The sequence below is a fragment of the Bos indicus genome, chromosome 16 (assembly GCF_029378745.1).
Source record: "Bos indicus isolate NIAB-ARS_2022 breed Sahiwal x Tharparkar chromosome 16, NIAB-ARS_B.indTharparkar_mat_pri_1.0, whole genome shotgun sequence".
NCBI classification, from domain to species: domain Eukaryota; kingdom Metazoa; phylum Chordata; class Mammalia; order Artiodactyla; family Bovidae; genus Bos; species Bos indicus.
The window spans coordinates 43,717,673-43,741,393 of NC_091775.1; the positions used below are offsets into that span (position 1 = coordinate 43,717,673).

Consider the following 23,721-nt stretch of genomic DNA (forward strand, 5'->3'; position numbering starts at 1 on the left):
TGGCGCCAGCTCTCCCTGGAGGCCCTGGTGGAGTTGCCAGAGGGAAGCGGCTGGGCCAGGGCAGGAGATGGGGACAGCTGAGATGGGGGTCATTGGGAGGCGGCCACCTTCTTGCCACCACCGTGGCCCTGTTGGGAGTGACCTCTGACCCCTGTGCTGGTGTTCATTGGTGTTCACTAGATCACTGTTGCTTCGCTGACCTCCACTGACTTTTCCTGAAAGATACAGAGCCCTCACTGTACCCTCAGCTGGGCCCAGCACCCGCAGAAGGTCTCTGGGAGGACCCCCATGGCTCCTTGGCCTTGTCACACTTGTTCCCCAGTCCCCAGGTTTCAGTGTCCTCAGAATCTCTGGGGAGTCCCACAGGGGAGACGGGAAGGTACAGAGGCCTTCTTTGAGTGCCCAGAATGTTTATGCTCGAGGGCTCAGCGATCAGCCTTCTAAGCTATTGGAGCTCAGAGTCTTGTCTTCTAGTCTTCACTTGTCCGCTGGCCCCTATGTGGGAAAGAAGCTGCTTTAGCGAATCTTCTTCTGCCCCTTGGCCTCGAGTGTGGACTCTGTGGCACCCAGAACCCTGTTGTCCTTTACCCGATAACTTAAGCAAAACGTGTCTTTTCCAGTCCCCCTCTGTGGCCTTTGGAAACAAGGATATCCATCAACAGTCATTCCCCTCCCTGGTCTCCCTAAAGGAGGCCTCATAGTTCTACTGAGGGGTCAGAGCTGCTCAGGGGAGATGAGGCTGTGACAGCTGACCCTTCAGTGCAGTCAGGGGAGAAGGGGTGATATGATACCCAGTTGCAGTGGGTCCCTTGTTGTTCAGTCATGTCTGACTCTTTGCGACCCCATGGGCTGCAGCACGCCAGACTTCCCTGTCTTCCATCACTATCTCCTGGCGTTTGCTCAACCGTGTCCATGTGGCATATTAAGAAGAAGATGCCACACCATGTGTCAGTTTCCCCAGGTGATTTCTCTCCACAAGTGCTGTGAGGACCTCAAGGTGAAAGAGCATTAGAAGCAAGAGAAGAGGCAGTGAAGGGCGGTAACCAACAGGACCCTAATAGGCTTTCTCTCCTTGGAACACTGGCCGGCCTCCACCTCACCTTCAAGAGGGTAGGAGCAGATGGCAAAAAAGCAGTTGACCTGGAGCAGGGCAGGAAGGTATATGGGCTGAGGCCTCCCCCTGCCTATCAGATCCAGTGGAGATCAGGCCTCTTCTCTTCCAGTCTGAACATCAGCATCTAAGTGGCGAAGTGCACTTAGGAAGGAAGATGAACCAGCAAGTTCTGTAGAAGGTCGGGACTGCCCTCATGGGGCCAGAACTAATCGGAGCCTCCACCCTCGTTGGCCCCAGACACAGTTCTGGTGGGAGGGGCCTCGCCCACAGGTAGCCGGTTGCCCTGTTTCTCCTTGATGCCTCATGGATGAGTCCTGGTTTCAAGCTCCCTGAGAGCTGGGAATGGAGGAGATCCTATGAAAATGATGATATGTGACAATCAGTCACAGCAATTAGTGTTTTGGTTAACAGGCCTTTTTTGTTTTCTCTCACCCAGACAGAATGTCACAAATAAATCCTCTCCTGCATTTGCATATTAATTGGATCGGAGACGTCAAGCATCTTTCATTAAAGAAAATGATCTGCATATTTGGAGACATAAAATAGTTATTTTGATGGGTTTTTTTCCTAAGATCAGGGGGTGGGGGAGGTAGGTGATGGGAGCAGTAGAAATTGAGGTAGAGTGAAGGCAAAGCCAGCCAGCCCCTCCTCTGGAGTTAACCCTGTGCAGCCTGGAAGTTGATGGGCCCCGCTTGGACAGAAGATCATTTATATGTGAATAAACTCAAGATTCAGGGGCCCTCCCAGGCCTTGAGTGGTTGTCCAGGGGCCCAGCTTGACCCCTGAATAGAAGGGGTCTCCACTGGTGTTTTGGCGAGGAGACAGGCTGCAGGCCCCACTGCCATCCTGCTGGGAGGGGTCTGGCGCCCACCTGTGTCTTGGAGCTCTGGCTGGCTTTGCCCAGCTCTCTGTCCTTCCCCTCTCACCTTGACCCCTCCACTCTCCCAGCCTCCTGCTCTTCCTCTCCCCTTGGGTTGCCCGTCTGTGCCCACTTTCTGCATCCTCTCTGACCTTCGGCTTCTCTGTGCCCTTCTCATTCTCTGCCAGCTGTCATCCCTCTCCCCAGATGGAAAAGTTGTCTGGGGGCAGCAGACACAAAGCCTGGAGTCATTATCACACACACTCGAAATAACCCAGAAAGCTGCTGGACCCATATTAGGGCATGAGTCCCCATGGAAAGCTGTGTGAATGTAGGGTTTTGATAGGCAAGTGTGACCACCACGGGTCATCCTGTTTCTCCTCCTGCCTTAAACCCTAGGTCCTCGTTGGCTGCAGTAGCCGAGGGTGATGGGCAAGACCTCTCCTAGACATGTCTGAGCCCCCCGGGCTCTCTGCCATCCCAGCTCCAAAGGCACAAACCCAAGTGCTGTACTCTGAATAGAGAGGTGTTTAGGTGATGACGACGATGATGACAATTGCCATCGCTTTTTGCACATATAAAATGTGTAGACGCTTTGTAAGAGCTTTGTGCTCATCGTATCCCAGAATCCCCACCACAGCCCTCTGAGAGCAGCACTGTGAGTGAGTGAGTGGTGCTCAGTCATGTCTGACTCTTTGCGACCCCATGGACTGTACCCCACCACTCTCCTCTCTCCATGGAATTTCCCAGGCAAGAGTATTAAAGTAGGTTGCCATTTCTTACTCCAGAGGATCTTCCCGACCCAGCAATTGAACCCGAGTCTCTTGCATCTCGTGCATTGGCAGGCAGATTCTCTCTGAGAAGGGCACACATTTCATGAATCAGGAAACTCAACCTCAGAGAAGCCAGATAACATGCCCTTCAATACCCACTGGGGTTCAGAACTCGTGGCCAGAGCCAAGCTCTTCACACTGGGCTTGGAGAGGGGGGCCTCTGGGCCATGGGCACCAGTGGGAGTCTGTTTCCTGGATTGGTGGCAGCCATCTGTAATTCCTGGGCATGAAGTCAGAGGACTGGTGTGGAGACTCTGTCTCTGCACTGCTGCCTCCTGTCACCCCACCAGGAAGCCCTGCCCATGTTCCCAAGATTCGCCTTCCTTTGAGGGGTACAGAGGGCTTCCCTGGTGGCCCTTGGTAAAGAATCTGCCTGCAATGCAGGAGACGCAGGTTTGATCCCTGGATCAGGAAGATCTCCTGGAGGAGGAAATGGCAACCCACTCCAGTATTCTGGCCTGGAAAATCCCATGAACAAAGGAGCCTGGTGGGGTACAAGTCCATGGGGTCGCAAAAGAGTCAGACATAGCTTAGCGATTAAACAACAGTGAGAGGCAGAGAGCTGACTCCAGTGTGTTCTGTGGGCCTTGGGACCCTGGAGGTGCCTGTTCCAGGCCTGCTAGAATCATTCATGCTTTTTGTGCGTCAAGTTGGGCCAAGAAATTTGGCTCTAATGCTGGGTCTTGCCTTGTAGTGCGCAGGCTCCTGGATGCACAGGGGTTGGGCTATGCCCCAGTGCATAGCCTAGCTCCCTGGCTGAGTGGTACATCTACTCACCTGTGTACCATCCCCTACCTGTGCCCTTCAGGTGGGCCAGCCCCTCTTCATGCCCTGGTGTGGGCTTGGGCATCTAGTGGGAACCAATTGGTTTCATGCTGCTGCTGCCCCACAGGGCCATCACCTTGAACTTCAGGTCCTCTCTCTCTTCTGCCATCTTCTTCCACTGGCCATGGCACTTGGGCAAGAGCACTGCTCCTAGATTAAGGAGAAGGCAGAGTTCTTGTCGAGTGAGGGTTTTTCATTTAAAAGAAGGAATCAGTTTGGATTCTGGCCTGGCTGTATTCATGAGCTATGCACCCCGGGAAGATCACCTCTCTTCTGTGAATATCAGTTTCTTCCCTTGCAAAAAGTGGGCCATCATTCCTCCTGTGGGCAGGGGCTGAGGAGCAGTCTGGTTCCTCTCTGTTGAGTGCCCCAATGCAGGCCTGAGACATAATTATATTCAAAAATTCAAATAGCAGTGCTCAGTCACGTCCAACTCTTTGCAACCCCTTAGACTGTCAGCAGGCACCTCTGTCCATGGGATTTCCCAGCCAAGAATAATGGAGAGGGTTGCCATTTCCTTCTCCAGGAGATCTTTCTGATCCAGGGATTGAACCCACATCTCTTGCATCTCCTGCATTGGCAGGATTCTTACCACTAGTGATAATAGCCCCTGCAAATGCCAGCTGAGGGGTTTGTGACTCCCAGTGGGTCAAGACTCTGGAAGGGTCTCCGGGCTGAGGGATGGAGGTGACTATTTCCCAAAGCACCTGGCAGCTCAGCCCCAGCATGTTCCTTTTCCATTCTCTGGCCCTCAGCATCTTTGCGTGTGCTTCTAGCCGGGCACGGGGGAGGCCTGGTGGTCTTCAAATTCGGGGTCCTTGGAGAAGGGCCCCTGGGTGCCCTCCTTGGGGAGCACACGGACAGCCTGGGCATTTTATAGAATGTGGGGGAGTCCGGCGGCAGCTGTATCTGTTCAATGCCAAGAAGCCAAGTTGGTTTAATATGATTGTAGCTGCTGCTTTGATAAATCAAAATAATTAAAAATAATAAATTTGATTCCTCAACCAACAGGCTGTGTGTGGGCGCAGGGCCTGGGCTGACAAGCTAGGGCCAGGGAGGTGGAAGGGGGGCACTGGGACACAGGAAGGCCTGTCTTGGTGGGATCGTAAATGGGGAGGTGGGCGTGAACTCTGCAAATCGATTAAGTGAAGAGTCTTTCGTTCGGCAGAGCTGTTGGCCAGCCTCGGCTAGAGCTGCAGCTGGGCTTGCCGCTGGCTCTGAGGCCTCAGGCCAGCCTCGATTTCCTCATCTATCAAATGGGGTGATAGTTCTGCCAGCTTCCCTGGTGGCTCAGATAGTAAAGAATCTGCCTGTAATGCAGGAGACCCGGGTTCTATCCCTGGGTCAGGAAGATTCCCTGGAGAAGGGAATGGCAACTCACTCCAGTATTCTTGCCAAGGAGAACTCCATGGACAGAGGAGTGTGGCGGGCTACAGCGCGTGGTGTCACAAAGAGTCGGGCACAACTGAGCGAGTAATACCCAAATGGGGTGATAGTTCCACCACCTTGCAGGGCTGTGTAAGGAATCAGGGCTTTGCTGAACCCGTGGTCAAGCCTGACAGGAACATGGTCAGCCCTGTGTTTCATGGGTATCGTTGACCCCTCTTGGCCCTGTCCTTGTACTCTGCTTGGGTACCGTAGTGGCTCAGGCCACCTGATGTGTGCGCAGTGGCCGAGCAGCCTGGTGGGCCCGGCGGTTTACTGGGGGTTCTTCTAGCAGCTGCTGGGTATTGTCCTAGCACAGGACTACACTGTCATGAAGTCACCCCCCTCTCACCGCCCCCACCCACCCGTTGCAGGGCGTGTCTATTGATTGCTCCCTCTGGCTCCAGAGCTGGGACGGGAAGCACAAGCCACTCCCTGTGGACCTGAGTCCCTGGTCAGGGTGCTGGCCGCTCTGACACAGGTGGGTGGGAGTTGGAGCGGGCAGCCCTCCCGCCCCTTGGTTTCCCCCACCCCCCACATCCTCCCGGAGGAGCCGTATTTGGTGTCTGATCCACAAGAGCCTGAGCTGCTGGAAATCTGAACTGAGTGGAGGGGGCAGGGGCTGGTGGGAAGGGAGGGACAGGGTGTCTGTCTCTTTAAATGCACTTTGTGTCAGTGTGATAAGGAATTTGATGGCTTTATCAGAAATACCAAAGCTTTATTTAGCAGGGTGAGGCTCACACCACTCAGCTCCACACAATCTGCTGATAAATTGCAAAAAAGAAAAAAAAACCCCACCGTCTCACCAACACCCAGCACAGCAAGAAAGGGAGGACGCGGCAGAAGGAAAGGCTGAAAAGCAAAGTTGGGAGTTTTGGGAGGCTGTGATGTTGTCAGGGGTGGGGGCCGTGGGACTGCAGAGACTTCCTTGAAAGAGCTGATGGATGGGCCTTCTTCCACTGTCCTTCATTTGGATAGATTTTTCTGTTATTAAGTAAAAAATACAGTAATTATTTTTGCTCTTCCAGAGAAAGGGCTGGCTATAGAGATGTGTTACCTAATTCTTGCTTCTGTTACTCCATCAGCCTGGCTCACCCCGGGCTCTCAGGGAATCCGCCAGGTTACGCACTGGTTGTGCTGGTGAGGGCAGGACCAGCCTCGGGATGGGGATGTTGGACAGGATGCAGGACAGACAGCCAGAGAGTAAGGAGCCACCCCTAGTCTAGCCATCCCCACTCCGTAGAGTGTGGCTGTGGCCGAGGAAGCCGGGCAGGGGAGGGCATGAGACAGCCTGCATGGGACGGGACTCCACGCCAGGGTGAGGTCTCCACCCAGGTCACAGGGGAAGCAAGGAGCCTGGAGTGACCCTGCCTGCCTGCCACATCCCAGCACTTTCCGTGCTCCCCGTGGGTTGGGTGGCTCTGGGGGAGTACCCCCGGCCATTCTAGATCTCTTATGCCTCCAGAGGGTCAAAGAGCAGAGCGACATTTCCATGCCTGTTTTCCACTGTGAGCCTTCTCCTTGTGCCCGGTGTGTGTCTTCCTGCCCCTGCTTTGTCCAGGAGAGCCCTGTGCCCGGATCCTCGAGTTAGCACACAGATCGAGTGCAGCCGCCCGTGCTCTTCCCCTTGACTGTCCACAATGCTCCTGGTGCCCTCTGTTCCCCAGAAGTCTTCTGATGTGAGCAGACTAGATTCAATCTCATGGTCTCTACCGATGCCTCTCCATAAGGCTTTGTCTCCTCTGACCAGCCTGTGTGTGTGATTTTCCCTGGAAATCGAGGCAGGTATCAGAGCTCTGTGTCCACACCAGAGCTGTGAAAAAGGGAAGTTGGGTACTGGGCATGGTGGGTGACAGAGAAGGAGACATCTCTGCGTCCCTGGCATCTTGGGGGGCTGTCCTCTGTCTGGCTGCACAAGGGGGCTTCTTCCGGCCCAGCTCCCCCGCTCCTCACCCCTTTCTGATGGCGCTGGGGGCTCTCACTGCATGCCCTGCCCATCCCAGTTTCACTTTCCACCACCCAGCGGTCCTCTTGGTGGCTTACAGACTTCGCTGTGGGGAGGTCTCTCCCTACAGAGGGGCCCCCAAGCATGGCTAAAGGGCCAAAGCTTTCCAGAGCCCACAGGCTGCCCCCTCAGACAGGATGGAGGCTTTGTTGTTGTTCAGCCGTTGTGTCCGACTTTTTGTGATTCCATGGACTACAGCATACCTGTCCTTCACTGTCTGCCAGAGTTTGCTCAAATTCATGTCCATTGAATCGGTGGATAGAGGCTGGGCAAGGTCAAAGGATGCCTCAGGGGCAGTAAAGTCAGACTGACCGCCGGCAAGGTTCAGCGGAGTTTGAGAATAACTTTGCACTGAGGACCCTCTCCCGAGCCAAGGAGGGCCGAGGCTATGCCCTCCCTAGAGGCGGTGAACCAGAGGGACCCCAGGCAAGGTGAGGCCAGCAGGCCTAGAGAGCCCTGAGCGACAGGTCAGTCTCAGAGGAATTCCTCGCTTTAGATAGTGGAGCAATAGGATTAGCCCAGCTGCTCAGAGAGGGGAAGTGCAGGGCGGAGAAACAGGGGAGCTTGGAGGAGAGGGCGGGGGCTGATCTGGCCAGGGAAGGGCAGAGGGTGGAGGAAGCTGCAGAAAGGCCGCGGCTGGGAGACAGACAGGAGGAGTAAATGGAAGTGACAGGGTCAGGCCAGACCTTTGTCCTGAAGCCTGATTAGAGAGTCTGCCCTGGATTTCTGAAACTTTGGGATGTTGTCGGACAAACTGGAGCTTAATTCTGTCAGAGCACTGGGGAGATTAGAATTGACATCCTGGGAGCACATTCCTGGCTGGGCAGAAATCCAGCCCCTGCTGGGAAAAACCTGTGAAAGCATGGCCAGCCCAGTGGTGGTGGCAGGGGGTGCCCAGCGGCCTGAGTAGCCACTCCAGGCTTGTGGGTTGGAGCCAGGACGTTTTGGAAGGCCAGGCCGTGTCATTAGACAGCTATGGACTAGGGGAAAGAATGGAGGCCCAGCAGGGTCACTTCTGAGTCCAAATCCTGGTTCTGGGCCTAGCTGTGTTGCCTTGGGAAGAGAGCTTTGGTTTGTTGAACCTCAGTTTTCTTGTCTATAGAATGGGCCCACTAAGTCTGCCTTCTGGGCCCACTAACTTTTCTTTCCTTTGAAGTGGGAGGCATAACCTTGGGAAGCTGAGAGGAATGGATCAGACTTCTTTGTTTTAAATTTTTTTCCTCTTTTTGACCATGCTGCACAGCTTGTGGAATCCTAGTTGCCTGACTGGGGATTGAATGTGGGCCCACAGCAATGAAAGCACTGAGTCCCAACCACTGGCCCACAGGGGATTCCCAAGTCAGACTTTTCTGCACTCTCAGCTGCAGCAGAGCCAGGGCTTGCTGGTGCACAAGGACGGTTTCCCTCATTGAGCACCCTGACGTTCAGCATTTGTTCACTGGTCAGGCGAACCTTGGCAGTGTCACCCCGACAGAGTGCTCCAGCCTCTTGCCTCTGCACCAAGGGGGTCCTTTCCAGTAGCCAGGCTCCTCAGCCACAAGCAGCCCACAGGAACCCCTGGAGATGGCCGCCTCACTCTCTGAGAGCTCCAGGGAATCCCCTGCTCAAACTGAGTGAGCTGAGCAAGCCAGACCCCCACTCCAGGAGATGGGCGTGGAGGACCAGAGTGAGGACCCAGCCCTGCAGCTGCAGAGCAGGCTGTTTCTAGAAGAACAGAGCGGTCCCTCCCCACTTCCCTCCTGATCCTAATGACTTTCAAATATTGGTAAATATTTTGGCTAATGCAGGCTCTCATGGCAGAGAGCAAAGCTGTGTGCAGTTCAGGACCTACAAATTATTTATTAAAGATCGGAGATGCGGTGCAATTATGTGGAAAGAACCCCAAAAATTAAATAAATAAGTAACAAAATAAATAAATAACAGCCACACTGGCCTCTTGAAGGCTTGGGGAGCTGCATACATGATTGCCGTCTTGATGAAATCCCCTCGGATGTAATGAGCTGATTTTCTGCTGTTAATATTGCATCTGCTGATGAAGGATTCGTTAGGATAATGGAACGAAGCTAAAATATAAATGACTCCCTGTCAAGAAGCAGCTTTTGTTTGTTGATCTCCTGACAGTTCCCAGGCCAAGACAGGGGTTTCTGTGTGCACACGCATTCGGGAGCAGCCAGGAGGGTGGGCTGAGGGCTGGTGGGGGCGAGAGAGACTGTCCCGAGGGCCTGGCTCCCTGGTTATCCTTGGCTTTTCCTGCAAGGTGGAACTCCTGGTCCTCGGGGAGCCTTGGAGTCCTGAGCAGTGGGGAAGCCGTTGACTCAGACCCTTTTTCCCCCATGTGGAGGGCAGCGTATTGCGCTAAGATGCTGGGCAGCAGCAAGTGTTATCTGGGGAGCCTGGCAGAGAGATGGGTGGAGTGGGCTGTGTGCGCTGAGATCCACATGTGAGAGGAGCCGGACCACGTGTGTGCAAACGGTTGGCAGTGCTAGAGAGACTGGACCGTAGGCTCTTGAGTGACATGTTCTCCAATCTCTGGAGCCACCCTAACCTTCTCATGTTATTTATTCCATCAGCGCACATGTGAGGCCTAGGAACACCTGGGGCAGGAGTGCACGATGTCCTTGAGGACAAGAGGGAGAGGGGACCTATCTGAAAGAAGGCTAATTCACCTTCCGCCCCCTCGCTTGGCTTGTCTAATATCCGTGCCGAGCCACCACGCGGGAATAGCCTTCTTCTCCTAGATGGAGCTCCCTCTTTTCTTTTTTTAAAAAATGTATTTAGTTTTTCTTTTAGCCACACCACACGGCGTAGGGAACGTTAGTTCCCTAACCAAGGATAGAACCTGTGCCCCCTGCAGTGGAAGTGCAGGGTCCTAACCATTGGACCGCCAGGGAAGTCCCTCCTTCGTCTCTTCCTCCTCCTCCTTCCTCAGCTATAGCATTTCTCTGTGTTGTGGTAAAATGCACATAGTGTAAAATTTACTGTTGTAACCCTTTTAAACTGTACAATTCAGTGGCATTCCATCATCTACAGTGTTGTGGAACCATGACCAATATCTGGTTCCAGAAGGTTTTCATCACCCCAAACAGAAACTCTACACTCGTTAGAAGTCCCTCCCTGTTTCCCTCTTCCCTCTGCCCCTGACAACCACTAATCTGTTTTCTGTCTCTATGGATTTGCCTATTCTGAATATTTCATGTAAAAGGAACCATATAGTGTGCGGTGTTCTGTGTCTGCCTTCTTTCACTTAGCATAATGTTTTCAAGGTTCATTCTTTGTAATGGCCTGTATGAGAACTGCATTCCTTTTCATGGCTGAATAATATTCCATTGTGTGGGTCACCCCATGTTGCTTATCCACTCATCTGCTGATGGACATCTGTGTTGTGTTCACCTTTTGGCTATTGTGAATGGATCCTCTATGACCATTGGCGTACCAGTTTTTGTTTGAGTCCCTGTTTTCCATTCTTTCAAGTACATACCTAGGAGTGAAATTCCTAGACCTTTCCCCTGCTTCTTAAAGGCAGGACTTCTGAAAGCTAATAACAGGTAATATTTGTTGAGCATGTACTATGTGCCAGACCATGGTGCAGTGTGTTATTTCACAGAAAGAACCATAGAACGGGAGCTCTATGAGGACTGTCTTTGGTTACCAGTGTTCTCCAGGTCTAGGGGAGTACTCAACATACGGTAGGTGCTCAAGAAATATTACTGAATGAACTGTGTTTGAGGTGGGGGTTCATACCCTCTGCCTCTTTGGTTGAAGAAGCTGAGGCCATGAGAGCTTAAGCAGTCTGCCTGCCCCAGCAGACACCACGGAGGGTAACAGAATCAGGACTCAGAATCGGGTCTTACCTACTCTGCTGTTGCTCACGGAAGCAGTGTATTTTACCTTCCTGAGCACAGTGTCATGAGCACAGGACATACTCAGTGAATATCTGATCATCATTGTGAAGTAGGGACGGGAAGAGATCTAAGTCAATGCCCTAGAGGAGGGCTGGGCAGGGCCCAGAGCAGGTGTTGTCCGTCTGTGCATCTGTCTGGTAGAATGCACCGTCTGTCCAAGAAGGCACCGCCTCGCCCACAGCGAGCCCTGAGCTACATAGACCACATTGGACACTGCTGAGCGCCCCTCCCAGCGCCTGGCTTCTTGCTGACAGCTTTGCCAGATCCATTCTTCACCTTGACCTTCGAGGCCCTCAGACAGGGCAAAAGCCCAGCCACTCACCTGGGCCGCTCTTCTTGGGGAGAGCATGGATGCCAGGAAGATCTGAGCCACCTCTGCCTGGAGTGATCAGGCGGGGCCTCTGAGGGCTCGGGAGGAGCAGGGAGGCTGGCCCTTTTCCTGCAGCCCTAGGGAGAAAGGCACGGCCTCCCCTCACAGTCCAAGCCTGTGGCGGGGCCTGTCTTGGCTTCTGAGACAGGAAGAGGGAGGGTGAGCCTGCTGGGAGGACCACAGAGGGCAGCATCAAGCCAAGGAGCCAGGGGCCTGGGCAGGGAAGGCATGCGACCCAGAGGGCAGGGGAGGGGTGCTGAAGCTGCAGAGGCGTCAGCCCCTGCAGGACGGGTGGGTCAGCTGGGTACCTACTGAGCCAGGATTTTCTCGAGAACAAGGTGGGAAAATCCCTTCCCAGCTCCAGACTCCTAGACCCTTCCTCTTGACTCAGTGCAGAGTTTTCAGGATTCTGGCCAAATCCCAGCCCAGGCTGTTTGCAAACCCCACTCTCCTCCAGAGCCAATCCAGAGGCCTGGCGCTGACCCCCACCTGCCTCGGGCCAGCCTTGGAGTGCGGGGCCCCAGCCACCGCCTCATCTGGGTCCGGCACCTGCTGGACTGTGCGGGCCCTCGGCCCCCCCAGCGTCCTGCTAACCACTGTGTAAAAGCTTGGGGCTTCCTTTGACCTTTCCGCTCTGCCTGGTTATGTGGCGGCCATCCCGCTGACATGCCTGCCCAGGCGTCATGGCCGGGCAACTGCTCAGGCCCTGCCCATGGCCTGCGCCCAGCAGCTTTGCCATCCGCTTTCTCTCCTTCCCCCTGGTTCCTCGCTCTCCCTCTCATTCTCTCTTTCTCCTTCTCCCTCTCTCTCTTTTTCACTCTTTTAACATGGTTTTCCTAAAGTTTTTTAATCAATCAAATTTGAGGCAGAAAATAGGTTTTGTCACGCCTGGTCCCGGGGTGGTGTGGCTCTCACTCAGGCTCCTGACAGCTCCTCAATGCAGGAAGGAGGCCAAACAGAATATTTCTTGGGGAAAGTGCCCGTTTCCATGACACTGCCCCTTGTTGTCTGCGCTGCCCCCCTCCTCAAGCTGCCGCTGACATGGCCTCAGCCCTGTGAAAGGGCCTGGCCGGGGAGGGGGCTGTGTGCGGGTGGGGGAGGGGGCAGGAGGCAGCATGGGGATTTGGGGGGGCGGGTAGATGGGGGGGCGGGTAGATGGGCCGACAGCTGCCCCGGGCCGCCCCTTGTGGCCTGAGAGGGCTGGGGAGCAGGTAGGGGCGGCAGGGCCGGGAGCCTGGCCCTGTGCTGCGTAATCAGCTGAGCCTCATAAATATGAAGCCAGGGAACTGGGGGTGAGATGCTCCGAAGCCAAGTCCCAGAGGGTCGGCGGCTCCAGCCAGAGGGGACTGACTGCAGGCGAATGAGGCCTCTTCGGGTCCTGGTACGCTGGTCACTGCAGCTTCTTCACCCTTCCCTCCCTGCCCCCCTGCTCTCCAGCCTTCCCTTCCACCCCTGGCCTGTGGCAGCCCCCTCCCCACCATCTCTGACTCCCTGCCTGCCCTCCCTCTGCTCCAGCGCAGCCTGGGCCTCTGGTCCCTTCCGTCTCCCAGGCCGGCAGTCCCGCGGCGAGCTCCTGCAGGCACTCTGAGCCTTGTCTGTCCACCCCGCTTGCCCTCGCCTCCTTCCCACCTCACTCTTTTACCCTCTCCCCTCTCTTCTACTCTTCTTGCTCTCTTTTATAATTAATGATTAGTTTTAATTGGTTTGCTTAGGCAGCCTGACAGCAAATTAACAGAAGCCAGCTCAGGGCTGCCAGGCTTGGGCGAGAGACCACTGCACTTCCCAACTGGTCAGGGGAGGGCAAAGGCGAGGCTGACCTCCAGACTCTGCCTGGGCCTGCGGGCTGGCCAGGCGGGCTCTCAGCGGATGAGAGAGGCCACACCTGGTCTGGCGCGGGGGCCAATGGGAAGAAGGCAAGAGGATCCTCGCATACAATCCAGGCTCACTTTTGTCATCTTTCTCTGTGGGCTTTTGTTCTCTTTCTCCTCCTCATGTCCCCTTCCATATTCTCATTCATGTTAGGCATCGTCCACATCTTCTGAGATTAAGGTCAGGTAAAAGGACGGCAGGGGCCCTGTCTTTAGATGGGGACAGGGCTTCATTCTGATCCTTCCCTGTAGCTTTATGGGGTTAGAAGCTTGATGGGTCTGGGCCAAGATCTTGCTCTTTCACATGGACAGGAGGGAGCAGGTAACAAGGCTTGTTGTCATTGTTAGCTCAGCTGCTGGTCTACAGTCAGCTACCGCAGCCCAGAAACCAAACAGATCCGGTTCTGTTTCTGATTTGCCCTGTACCTACCTCTGCACAGAGCTCAACCTCTTGATCCTCAGTTTTCTGGTCAGAATACTTAAACATTAGATGAATGCATGGATGCGTGGATGGGTGGATGGATAGGTGGATGGGTGAATGAATAGCGGGCAGAGAAAGTGGCCAGCATCCCTGAGCATGGTACTCCTCTTGCTTAGCTTAGAAGGGTTGCACTTATTCAACCTTCCTAAGTGTGGGGGCTCCTCTTCCACTGTGTTTTCCTACTCTGTACCTCCCCCCGGCCTTGCAGAATCCTGCCTTAACTATAGCAGCTTTCTGATTCTCCACCAAGCCCAGGGTGTGCCCAGTCACTCACTCACACAAGCCAGAACCAAACTTCAGCAGCAGTGAGAGGCAGAGAGAGACAGGAGAAGATGCCCAGGCAGGACAGAGAGATAAAGTTGAACTTCTCAGGTCCCCTCCTCCGGGGTTCCAGGATCCACCGAGTGTCCCAGATCCCACCCAGAGACAGCCTCCATGCTCCAGTCAGCCAGGCCCTTGCCCCAGGGGCAGGGGAGGGACAGGACCCCAGTTCTCGTCGTGGTCCCCGCATGGTAAGCGTCTCGGCCCCTCCCCATCTCTCCGCCACCCCCAACCAACTCCTGGAAAGTTTCCTCCCCGATTGTTCTGTGTGATCAGATCTGTGAGTTGCTCTCTAAGCTTCTTGTCACATTTTGACTTAATGAAGTGCAACTGCTGAGGGATTTGGGTTCAGCGCTCCGGTCTCCCGCGCTCCCTTGTTGTCAGAAAACAGGGGTGGTTGGGGACGGCAACACTGCGCTGCAAGTCGTTATCATTCCGGTCAGTCTGTTTAACACAAAATTAAACAAAGAACTAATTAGTGCCTCATGAATTAATAAATGCACAGTTGCCGGGGAGGATGGGAGGGGAGAAAAAGGTGGTAGAAGGGAGATACTGGAGTTGTGGAGTTGGGGGGCTTTGGGGGTTCAAGGGAGGCTGGCCGGGGTGCCTTGAGAGATCTCAAGCAGTCGGGTGTGGGATGGACCGGACAACAACGACGCCCCGCCAGGTCCCTGGCTGGCTGGCTGGGATGTGAGCTCTGACAGCCAAGCCCGCCCGTTGCTTCTCAGCAGAGGCTCAAGGTCTCCATCCTTTGCCCTGCGGCCCAGTCCCGCTTGGCCTCCACTTCATCCAGCTCTCCTCTCCGACTGCTTCTTTTTTCCACTCTGCCGACCTCTGCCCTGTCTTCCATCTCAGCAGGGCTCCCCTTTCCTCTCTGCTGCCCCCTATCTCCGTCAGCCCAGCTCTATGCAAAATCCTAGCTTCTCACCATCTTGGTCAGAAGGGCTTCCGCAGTCTGTGAGCAACACCCCCCACCGCCGCCCCAACTGCTCACAGCCCACCAGAAAGCCCTGTGTCCAGCAGGGTAGGCTCCGCCCCAGTGGACATCCTCCGCCCAGGCAGCCCAGCAAAGGCAGCGAAAGCTGGCTGAGGACCCAGCCCTCCTTAGGAGGACGAGTCAAGTACAATTAGCATTATCTATCTAAATATGTCCTGGGAACTCGAGGGCGGGCGGCGGGACTGGGTGGCATTCCGAGAGCCGGGTACAAGGTCACCTCACCTCTCGCAATCCCCCCAATCTGATTTGGGGATTACACAGACTAAGGAAATTGGTGTTATTCCTCTTACATCATTGATAAGCCACAAGTAAGGGAGTGGGGAGAAAAAAAACAACAACTAGTAAACAGAAAAACAGTGTGGGTGGAGTCCTGAAGGCCATGGGGATGGGAGTGGGGGCTGGGAGTGGGGGTGGGGATGCAGGGCCTGGCTCAGGCAAGGGCAGGTGGGCAGGTGGGCACAGGTCAGTGGGCAAAAAGCTCCTTGGGTTTTCTGTCCACACGAGGAGTCGGTCCCATTTGAACCTGGCTCCCCAAATTCACACTCTGGGCAGGAGGGACTGGGCCTGGCAAACTGGGCTGAGTTGCGTGTTGGCTAAAGACCACCTATCCTGTTGGACCATCTTCCCTCTCCCTGCGTGGGCCCCTAGCATGGGTTGGGACTTATCAGTGGGACCGCAGGGTGGAAGGTGCTGTTTGCAGCCTATCTCTGGGAGCTGAGGCTCCTTGATCCCCTGGCCCCTGGTCCGCCCTGGCCCCTCTGTCACCCACCTGCTGTAGTGAACAGCTTGGCATCTGTCGTTTTTATTTTCCGGGGCCAGGGGAAGAGAGTGAAGGAATGAGTACTGCTGAGTCCTGTTACTCTCCCCAGGCCCACTTGCTCAGCCGCTGGAGCTCCAGGGGAGCACCCAACCCTTACGCACGCATCTCTGCTTCCACAGACGTGCGTCCAGTGCAGCTTGACTTCTCTATCTTTGGTTAGGGAAGCCCCGAGGACCATATTTTCCACTGTGATCAGCCTCTGCTGCTTTCTGAATTTTTTCAAATTTTGGTTTGGCATGTACTTCAGTGGTCCAAAATCAGTGCCCACTCCAGGTATCTGAATTTTTGACACCCTTGACCAACCTGGAGCATCAGTCCCTTGGCCCTGGGGGTGGTGGTGACACACTCTGGGGAATTGTATGGGTCCTGCCTTGAAAGGCTAAGAGGCTCTTTCTTCTCTGTCCTTCCTCAGGATGAAGTGACAACCCCACCGCAAGAGAGGAGCCTCTAGGACCCACGACAAGGTAAGGCCTGAGCCCTTCTGGATCCTTGCGTCCTTCCCCCTGCTGGAGACCATGCACCTGGTATATGGTCTGAGCTGGGCCCAGTCCTGCTGAGCACCCAGGGTGGGTCTGGAAGATGGAGATAAGGAATCGGAGGCACACTCTCCATTTGAACCTGGCAGGAAAAGATAACCCTGGTAGAAGTGTCTCAGATTGATAGGCTGGAAATGGGCTGGGGACCTGTGGATCACTGACTGTGGGCATGAAATCTGTTCAAGGCAACATCAGGCTAAGGTGTCAGGTGCCTGGCAGGACCATGCACAGCTCTCCATAGTGCTGCCACCCCCTCTGGCTGCTGCCTCTCTCCCTGGAGGCTCTGCTTGCAGCTTGTGCTTGGGAACCACACGGACTTGAAAGCCCTAGAAGTCCAGTCCTGCCTCTCCTGGGAGCTGCCGCCCCACCCCCTGGCCTCCTCCTCCCTCCATGGGACGCTGGCAGGGAAGAGGCCCCAGACTCTGAGCCCAGAGCAGGCTGCTGTCCTTCCTTCCCCTGGCCTGGCTGGGCCTTCACAGACTGTCCCAGTCCTCCAGTGGCTGGAGGAACCTCGGGGGCCACTGGGCCTCGGCCCCAGGCAGTGCCGTGTCAGAGGTGACCGGTGGAACGCCAGTGTTATGTAAATAGCGGGGCCTGCCCGGCGGGCGAGCTAGCTGGCTGCAGCCATCCATCATCCGTGCGCGGCGGGGCGGGGGACAGACACAGCACCGTGCGCCTGGCTCCAAACCTGTTTGTTTTCCCTTTGTCTCACGCGTTTTGGGGGCCCGGCTGTGACCGGCTCCGGGTTTTGTCCTGCTGGCCCCCTCCCCCGGGAGGATGGGGGGAGGGAAGAGATTCGCGCGGCTCCCACCGCGGCATCCCTTTCGGACTTCAAAGGCTCCCCCAGCATTGTCTGTGCCGGCGGGCAGTGGCCCTGAAAACGTGATCAGAGGCGGCCGGTGTAGGGCAGGCCCGGCCCGCGCCCTGCGCTCTCGCTGGGGCCCGTGGATTCCTCCCTTTGCCGCCAGCACCACCCTGGTTACAGCTCTGCTCCCTGGGCCTCTCTCCTCGTCTTTCTCTCCCCTGGCATCCCTTCTGGCCAGCCCAACCTTGCGGCTGCCCACTCCCATCCTCTCTTAGCCATAGCCCAACACCTCTCTCTTGGCATCAGGTCTCCTGGAATGTTGAGAGCTGCAACTCTCTGCCCCTTCATGCCATCTGAAGCACAGTGGAGGGCTTTTGGGATGCTAGGAGCTGGGAAGGACTGGTTTCTGAATATCTGTTTCCCATGCCAGCCCTAGTTTTCTTCTTTTCCTCCACCCTCTTCGGGTAAGGAGACCCTGACTTGCCCTCCGCCCAACCTTTCTTTGTACTTCTTGGCAAGGTTCAGATTGGCTATTTCTGTCCTGAAAGTCAGCCCCAGGTGCTTCCATTCTCTGGAGCATGGCTTGGCAAAATATGGCCAGAGGGTTAACTTTGGCCCCCTGCCTGTTTTTGTAAATAAAGTTTTATTGGAACATAGCCACACCCACTTATTTGTGTATCAGTTATGGCTGCTTTCACTCTAAGATGGCAGAGCTGAGTAGCTACAGCAAAGCATGTTTGGCCTGAAAATTTTACAGTATTTACTTTCTGGCCCTTTACAGGAAAAGTTTATTATCTCTCACTCTGGAGTTTCTGGCTCCTGTCTGCTGCTCTCTCTCTTTTTTCAATTAGTCAAATAGACATACCATGAAGTTTACCATTGTAACCATTTTTAAGTGTGCTGTTCCCTAGCATTAATTACATTCACAGGGTTGTGCAACTGCTGTCCTGCTCTGTGCTCATGTCTTGCTCTGAGGCGCCTGGGCAGTTGTCAGGGAGCCCCATCCCTGAGCTTATGGGACTGCTTGCAGTCCTGGTCCCTTTGGGGCCCCCCTTTCTCTCTCTCGTCTTTGTAGGACCTCATCTCCTCTTGAGTCCCACCTCCCGAGAAGTCCCGATTGTCTTCTCCGTGACAGTTTCCTCAGAGCTCTTGCTCTCAGCATCCCAGGAGCCTTGTATCTCCATCCTGTAGCCTCTAGAAGTTCTCAGGTCCAGTTTCCTCTTCTGCAAGGTAAGCAGAATATCTCGTTTGCAGTGTTATTCGGACAGGTAGTTGTTGCGGTTCAGTTGCTTGGTCATGTCCAACTCTTTGAGACCCCAAGGACTATAGGCCACCAGGCTCCCCTGTCCTTCACTGTCTCCTGGAGTTTGCTCAGATTCATGTCCATTGAGTCAGTATGCTTTCTAACCATCTCAAGCATGTGAGTGGATGGGACTGAAGGTGTCTGACAGGTAAGCAACACCTACCTCCTTTGTTCCCTCCCTCCTTTGTTCCTTTATACCTGCCAGAGTGGGGGTCTTCCCCTGGGCATTTAGGAGGCAGCAGTCAGCCCTCAGCAGGTTCCATGCAGAGCCCCTCTCCTGCCCCAGGACCTCTGAGTCCCTCATCTTGGAGAAGCTGAGGCTCCTCACTTGAGCGAGTGCTGTGCAAGATGTCCCTCTCCAGGGGGTGGACTGGGCATCCCTGAGTTCTCAGGTCAGTCCCACGTCCTGCCTGTCTGCTGCAGGGCCCTGGGAAATTGCATCACCTCTAGAGCACCAGTTTTTTCATCTGTGAAAGGGATTGCCATGCTCTCTGGTCTTCAGGCTTGTTGCAAACAAGAGCTAGGATACAGGGGGAAAGCTGTGATCCTGGGGGCTGCTGAGGGCAAAGGAGGCTGAGTTGGGCTTCATTCTGGGAAAGGTGGGAACCAGGCTGCAGTTCTAGGGAGCAGGCCCTGGATGTTATGTGGGCACTTGCTCTGTCCAGGGGCAGGGACCAAGGCTGCACATCACTACTGAGCTAATCTGGGATCCGGGCTCCAAGCTCCAGAGGAAAGGTTGGCAGGGAGAGGGAGAGGGGAGGAAATTGAAGCTGTGCAGCTGTCAGAGGTCTGAGCTGGAACTGGGTCCCCGCACAGATCACGAACTGCCCTTTCCTGCTGCTCTTGCTGCCCTCTCTCTTTCCGTCCTGTCGTTGAGGGCTCCCGGCCTTTTGTAGGCTTGTGTTCCCCTCCAAGCCTTCTCTCTATATCCCATTAGTTTCTCTTCCTCCTCACCTCCCCACCACCCGTGCTGCCACCCCCAACTCCATGGCGCTCTCTCTTTCTCCCTCTCTCTCCTTTTCATCTACTCCGAAGGCTTTACTTTACTTCCTTGTCACCCTAATTGATTGCATTAACCTTTCAGCGTATTGGATTTCCTCGGCAGCGTGCAGAGAGCCCTGCGCAATATGCTTATAATCTGAGCCATAATGGACAGTTTGTAGTCAACAAGCCCCTTCTCCCATCTCTGCCATCGCTCCCGTTGACATCTCTCTTGCCCAGGCCACCATGGCCACTTCCCCTGCCAGCAAGGGTGGGGCAGCAGAAGGGGGCTAGGAAGCAGCAGGCAGAGCTGGGACCCACTGATAGATTTCCCTGCCTCTCCTCTTGTGGCTCTGCCCTTGCCCCACCTCTGCTCTTCCAAGCCCCCCAGTCCGGGTCTTTTTCTGGTGAGTCCTCGCTGCTTCTAGACTCTCTGCCTAATGAATGACTGATGGAGCCAGCTTGGATTTGGCAAATAAGAGAGTTCCTGGGCTTCCCTGGTGGCTTGGTGTTAAAGAATCTGCCTGCCAGTGCAAGAGACATGGGTTTGATTCCTGGGTCAGGAAGATCCCCTGGAGGAGGAAATGGCACCCCACTCCAATATTCTTGCCTGGACAATCCATGGACAGAGGAGACTGAAGGGCTATAGTTAATGGGGTTGCAAAGAGCCAGGCATGACTACATGACTGAGTGTGCGTGCATATGATGATTCCACCAAATGGTCCTCAGAGGAAACCTCGATTGCCTGGGAGGTTTGGGGGAAGGTGACGGTGACCACTCCAGGAGATCAAGGGGAGCTAAGAGGAAGAGTCTGAGGTTTCTGGGCTTGCCTGGCCCCTGAGCTAAGCAGAGGCCTCTTTGGAACTTCTGGAAGCCAGGCCCACTCCTGGAACGGTATGGTAGCACAGGGGAGACACAAAGAAGGGGATCTGCTAAAGGCAAGGGAGGAGAGACAGACAGTGCTGGGGCTGGCCTGGGTGCCCCAGGTAGCAGTGGCCTCTCCCAGTGGGTGAAGAAGTGGACTTGTGGACACAGTGGGGCCCTGTCTTCTCCATGGTCCCAGGATTGTATGATCTGGATCCTTGGTGGGTGATGTCTCAGTCTCTGTTTCCCATCTGATGTTTGTCAGCAGCTTTGAGCAGAACTGCTTGCCAGGTGGCACTAGGGGTAAAGAACCTGCCTGCCAATGCAGGACATGTAAGAGACGCAGGTTTGATCCCTGGGTCTAGAAGATCCCCTGGAGGAGGGCATGGCAACCGGCTCCAGTATTCTTGCCTGGAAAATCCCATGGACAGAGGAGCCTGGTGGGGTACAGTCCACAAAGAGTCGGACATGACTGAGCAACTCAGCACGCACCCATGCACCTGCCTTCATCAAAGGAACACAGACGTGAAAGAGGCAACAGGGCTCCAAACCAGGGAGAAGCCTTTGCAGGGCCGGGGGGCTTGGCCGGGCAGGAGACTGGCACTGGGAGAGGCCGGAGAAATGAGAGCTGGCTTCTCAGGTTGGTAAGAATGGGCTCCCTCTGGTGGGTTCTCAGATGGGCACCTGCTCATCCAGCATCAGGCAGAGGACAGCCCGTGCCAGCCACCTGGTTCTGGGATCTCAGTGAGTTCTGGCCCCATTGGTCCTGGCCAGGGCTGCCAGCCCTCAGACCCGAAGCCCGGTCAGCTGGGTCTTCATTCATAACAGGATGGACATGAGGTTGAATACATTAGTGTCAGGCCTGAGGAGTAGGATGCAAACTCCCCTTAGCCCTGGTGGTACTGCTCTCTCCCTCCGCCCTCTGTCCATCATCTTCCCCTTCTCACCATCCCCGCCCCCAACCTCCCATCGCTCCATCACTCCAAAGGGCAGGCTTTGCTAGAGGAGGCTGGACTAGGTTCTTCCCATCCTCTCCCAGGGATTTGGGGGATGGGCAGAGGGCATGGCAGGGAGAAGCCAAGCAGCGAATTAAAGTTTGGTGATTGTCAGTGTCAGGAGAGGCTAAATAACCCTGTAACTAGTATGAAGGTGAATTCACGGTCTGCTGCACATGGAAAATATGAGTGCTCTGTGAGACGGGGAGAGTGAGCGCAGAGTCTGCCCGCTGCGGTGGGTAGCCTCCTCTCCAGGGACCTGGGCGGGGAGGCAGGAGGAGGGCCGCACACTCTCCCATGCCTGCCAGGGAGCAGACGCCCAGGAACCCCAACCAAGTATTGAGCAGGGGTGGGTGGGGGTGCAGCTCAGAGGCTTGACAACCTGCTGGCGGGGCCCCTGGGCCCCAGGTAGACATTTGCAAGCCCCAGCAGTACGCGCTTATGGAGACCAGCCCAGGCCCAGGACGCCAACTCATCCTCCCCCGATCCACACGAATTGACTAATCACCGGTCCTTATTGAGCATGTCCTCTGTGCCAGGCTGTGTGCTGGATATGCCCTTATGACAACTCAATGCCGTAAGTGCTATTAGCATTCCCCCTTTTTGTCCCCACTTTTTATAATCGCTTTATTGAGGTGTAATTCACATGCCAAGTGCACAGTTCAGTGGTTTTAGTATATCCACAAGGTTGTGCCACCATCACCAGGATCTAATTTTAGACTATTTCCATCACCCCAGAAAAAAAAAAGCCGGTGCTCATTAGCAGTCACTCTCCATTCTCCCCGACCCTCAGCCCTAGGCAATCACTAATTATTATTCACTTTGATGCTGAGAAAATGGAGGCTCAGAGAGGGTCAGTGATTTGAGTGAGGTTACACAGCTGGTGAGAGATGGAACTGGGATTTGAACCCAAGTAGTGGAACTCTGGTGCCTGTATTCCATGAGGGACTGCCTGATGTCCTGGCCGCCCCAGCACATGCAGGTGCCCTACCAGATGTTTCTAACAGCATGGGCTCAGGCGTGTATGAGCACCATCCAAACACGTAAGCCCAGGCGGCAACACGCATTTCTCTCCCCAGGTACACTTGCAATTCCACGTAGAAAAATTCACACCCCCTAGAAGGACAGCCAACCTCCGCCCCCTTCTCCCTCAGCCAAGCTCCTGGAGGGGAGGGGTTGGCACAGGGACTGACAGCAACAAGGGAGCCAAAGTGGCCAGTGAGACCTGGGTGGTTTGGAGCTTTAAAATGAAGAATACCCATTATCTCCTGTAGCTGATAATTGTAACTGAAATAAAATGCCAACACTACATTCCAGAACAGGTCCCTGCCCAGGTTGGGGCCACAGGCTGGGCCGTGCCCCCGGGGGCGAGGTAGCAAACTCAGCTCTCTGCATCGTACTTTCTCTGTCTTTTCTTCTCTCCTTCTGTCTCTTTCTCATTCTCTTTTACTTCTCCCTGGTTTCTCTTTCCCTTTTTCCCCTCCCACCTGCCTCTTTCTTCTCCACACACCCACTTTCCCACCCTAAAACAAAACAAAACAACCTTCTGTGACCATACTTTTGCACTTGAGAAATTAGGAAATTAATGTGAAACTGTTACTGTTCTGATAAGAGATACATACAAGGATGAGAGACAAAGGGGAAGGGAGAGAATGAGTCTGTTGAATTTGGTTTAGGGTTTTTTTTCTTTCTTCTTCCCTCTCCCTCCAAAGCGGAAGATCCGGCCGGGCCAGTTTGGATATTTATTAAGAAAAAGCCAAAGATAATTAACTTTTTTGTTTTTGTTTTGTTTGCGGGTGCCTCCCCTCCTGGCACTCCTGACTGCCTGGCAAATTAAACCTGCTCCCTGCTCCCGGGAGCTGGGCTGCCAGCAACTCGGCTACTGCCCGCCCCTGAAACTGCCGGGCCCAGCAGCTGCCCACCCAGCCACCCACCTTGGGTTGGAGATCTATGATCACTTTATGCTACCACCGGTGCCACCTCCCCAGGCTCTTCTGACTCCAGGAGCAGCCTTAGAGAGTGGGGTAAGTGGCCTGGGATGGCGGGGGGTGAGAGAGGAGGGCCTACTATTGGGGTTACGGCCAGCACTTCCCTAAAAGGAAATGGGGGTGAAAGAGTGAGCTTTCCCGTGGGGCAAGGGTAGTCCTTCTGTCCAGTTAAGCCGGTTGGCTTCCCAGAAGAGGGGAAGAACAGGGAATGAGCTGGAAGTGCAGGGAGAGGCCAGATTTGGGCCACGTCCATCCCCGGCTCTTCTCCCAGAAGGCTGGTACACTGCCAGGGCCATGGCTCCTGGGAATGCTCTGGAGAAGGCTGGGGGCCACAGGACCATCCCATGATGTCTGGCCACCCTGGGCATCAGGCCCCGTCCTCCTCTCACCTCTGACCCAGCCCAGGCCATTTGGGGACCCGGCCTGGTG

The 23,721-nt window shown here is 54.9% G+C and overlaps 1 protein-coding gene across 1 annotated transcript in view; it reads left to right on the forward strand.

The window, feature by feature from the left end:
- CASZ1 (castor zinc finger 1) overlaps window positions 1–23,721 on the forward strand; it is a 155,445-nt gene that overhangs the window by 70,067 nt on the left and 61,657 nt on the right. The window contains exon 3 of the mRNA XM_070768868.1: window positions 16,233–16,284. The gene's annotated coding sequence lies outside the window, so the exon portion shown is untranslated. The remainder of the gene's footprint in view (window positions 1–16,232; window positions 16,285–23,721) is intronic.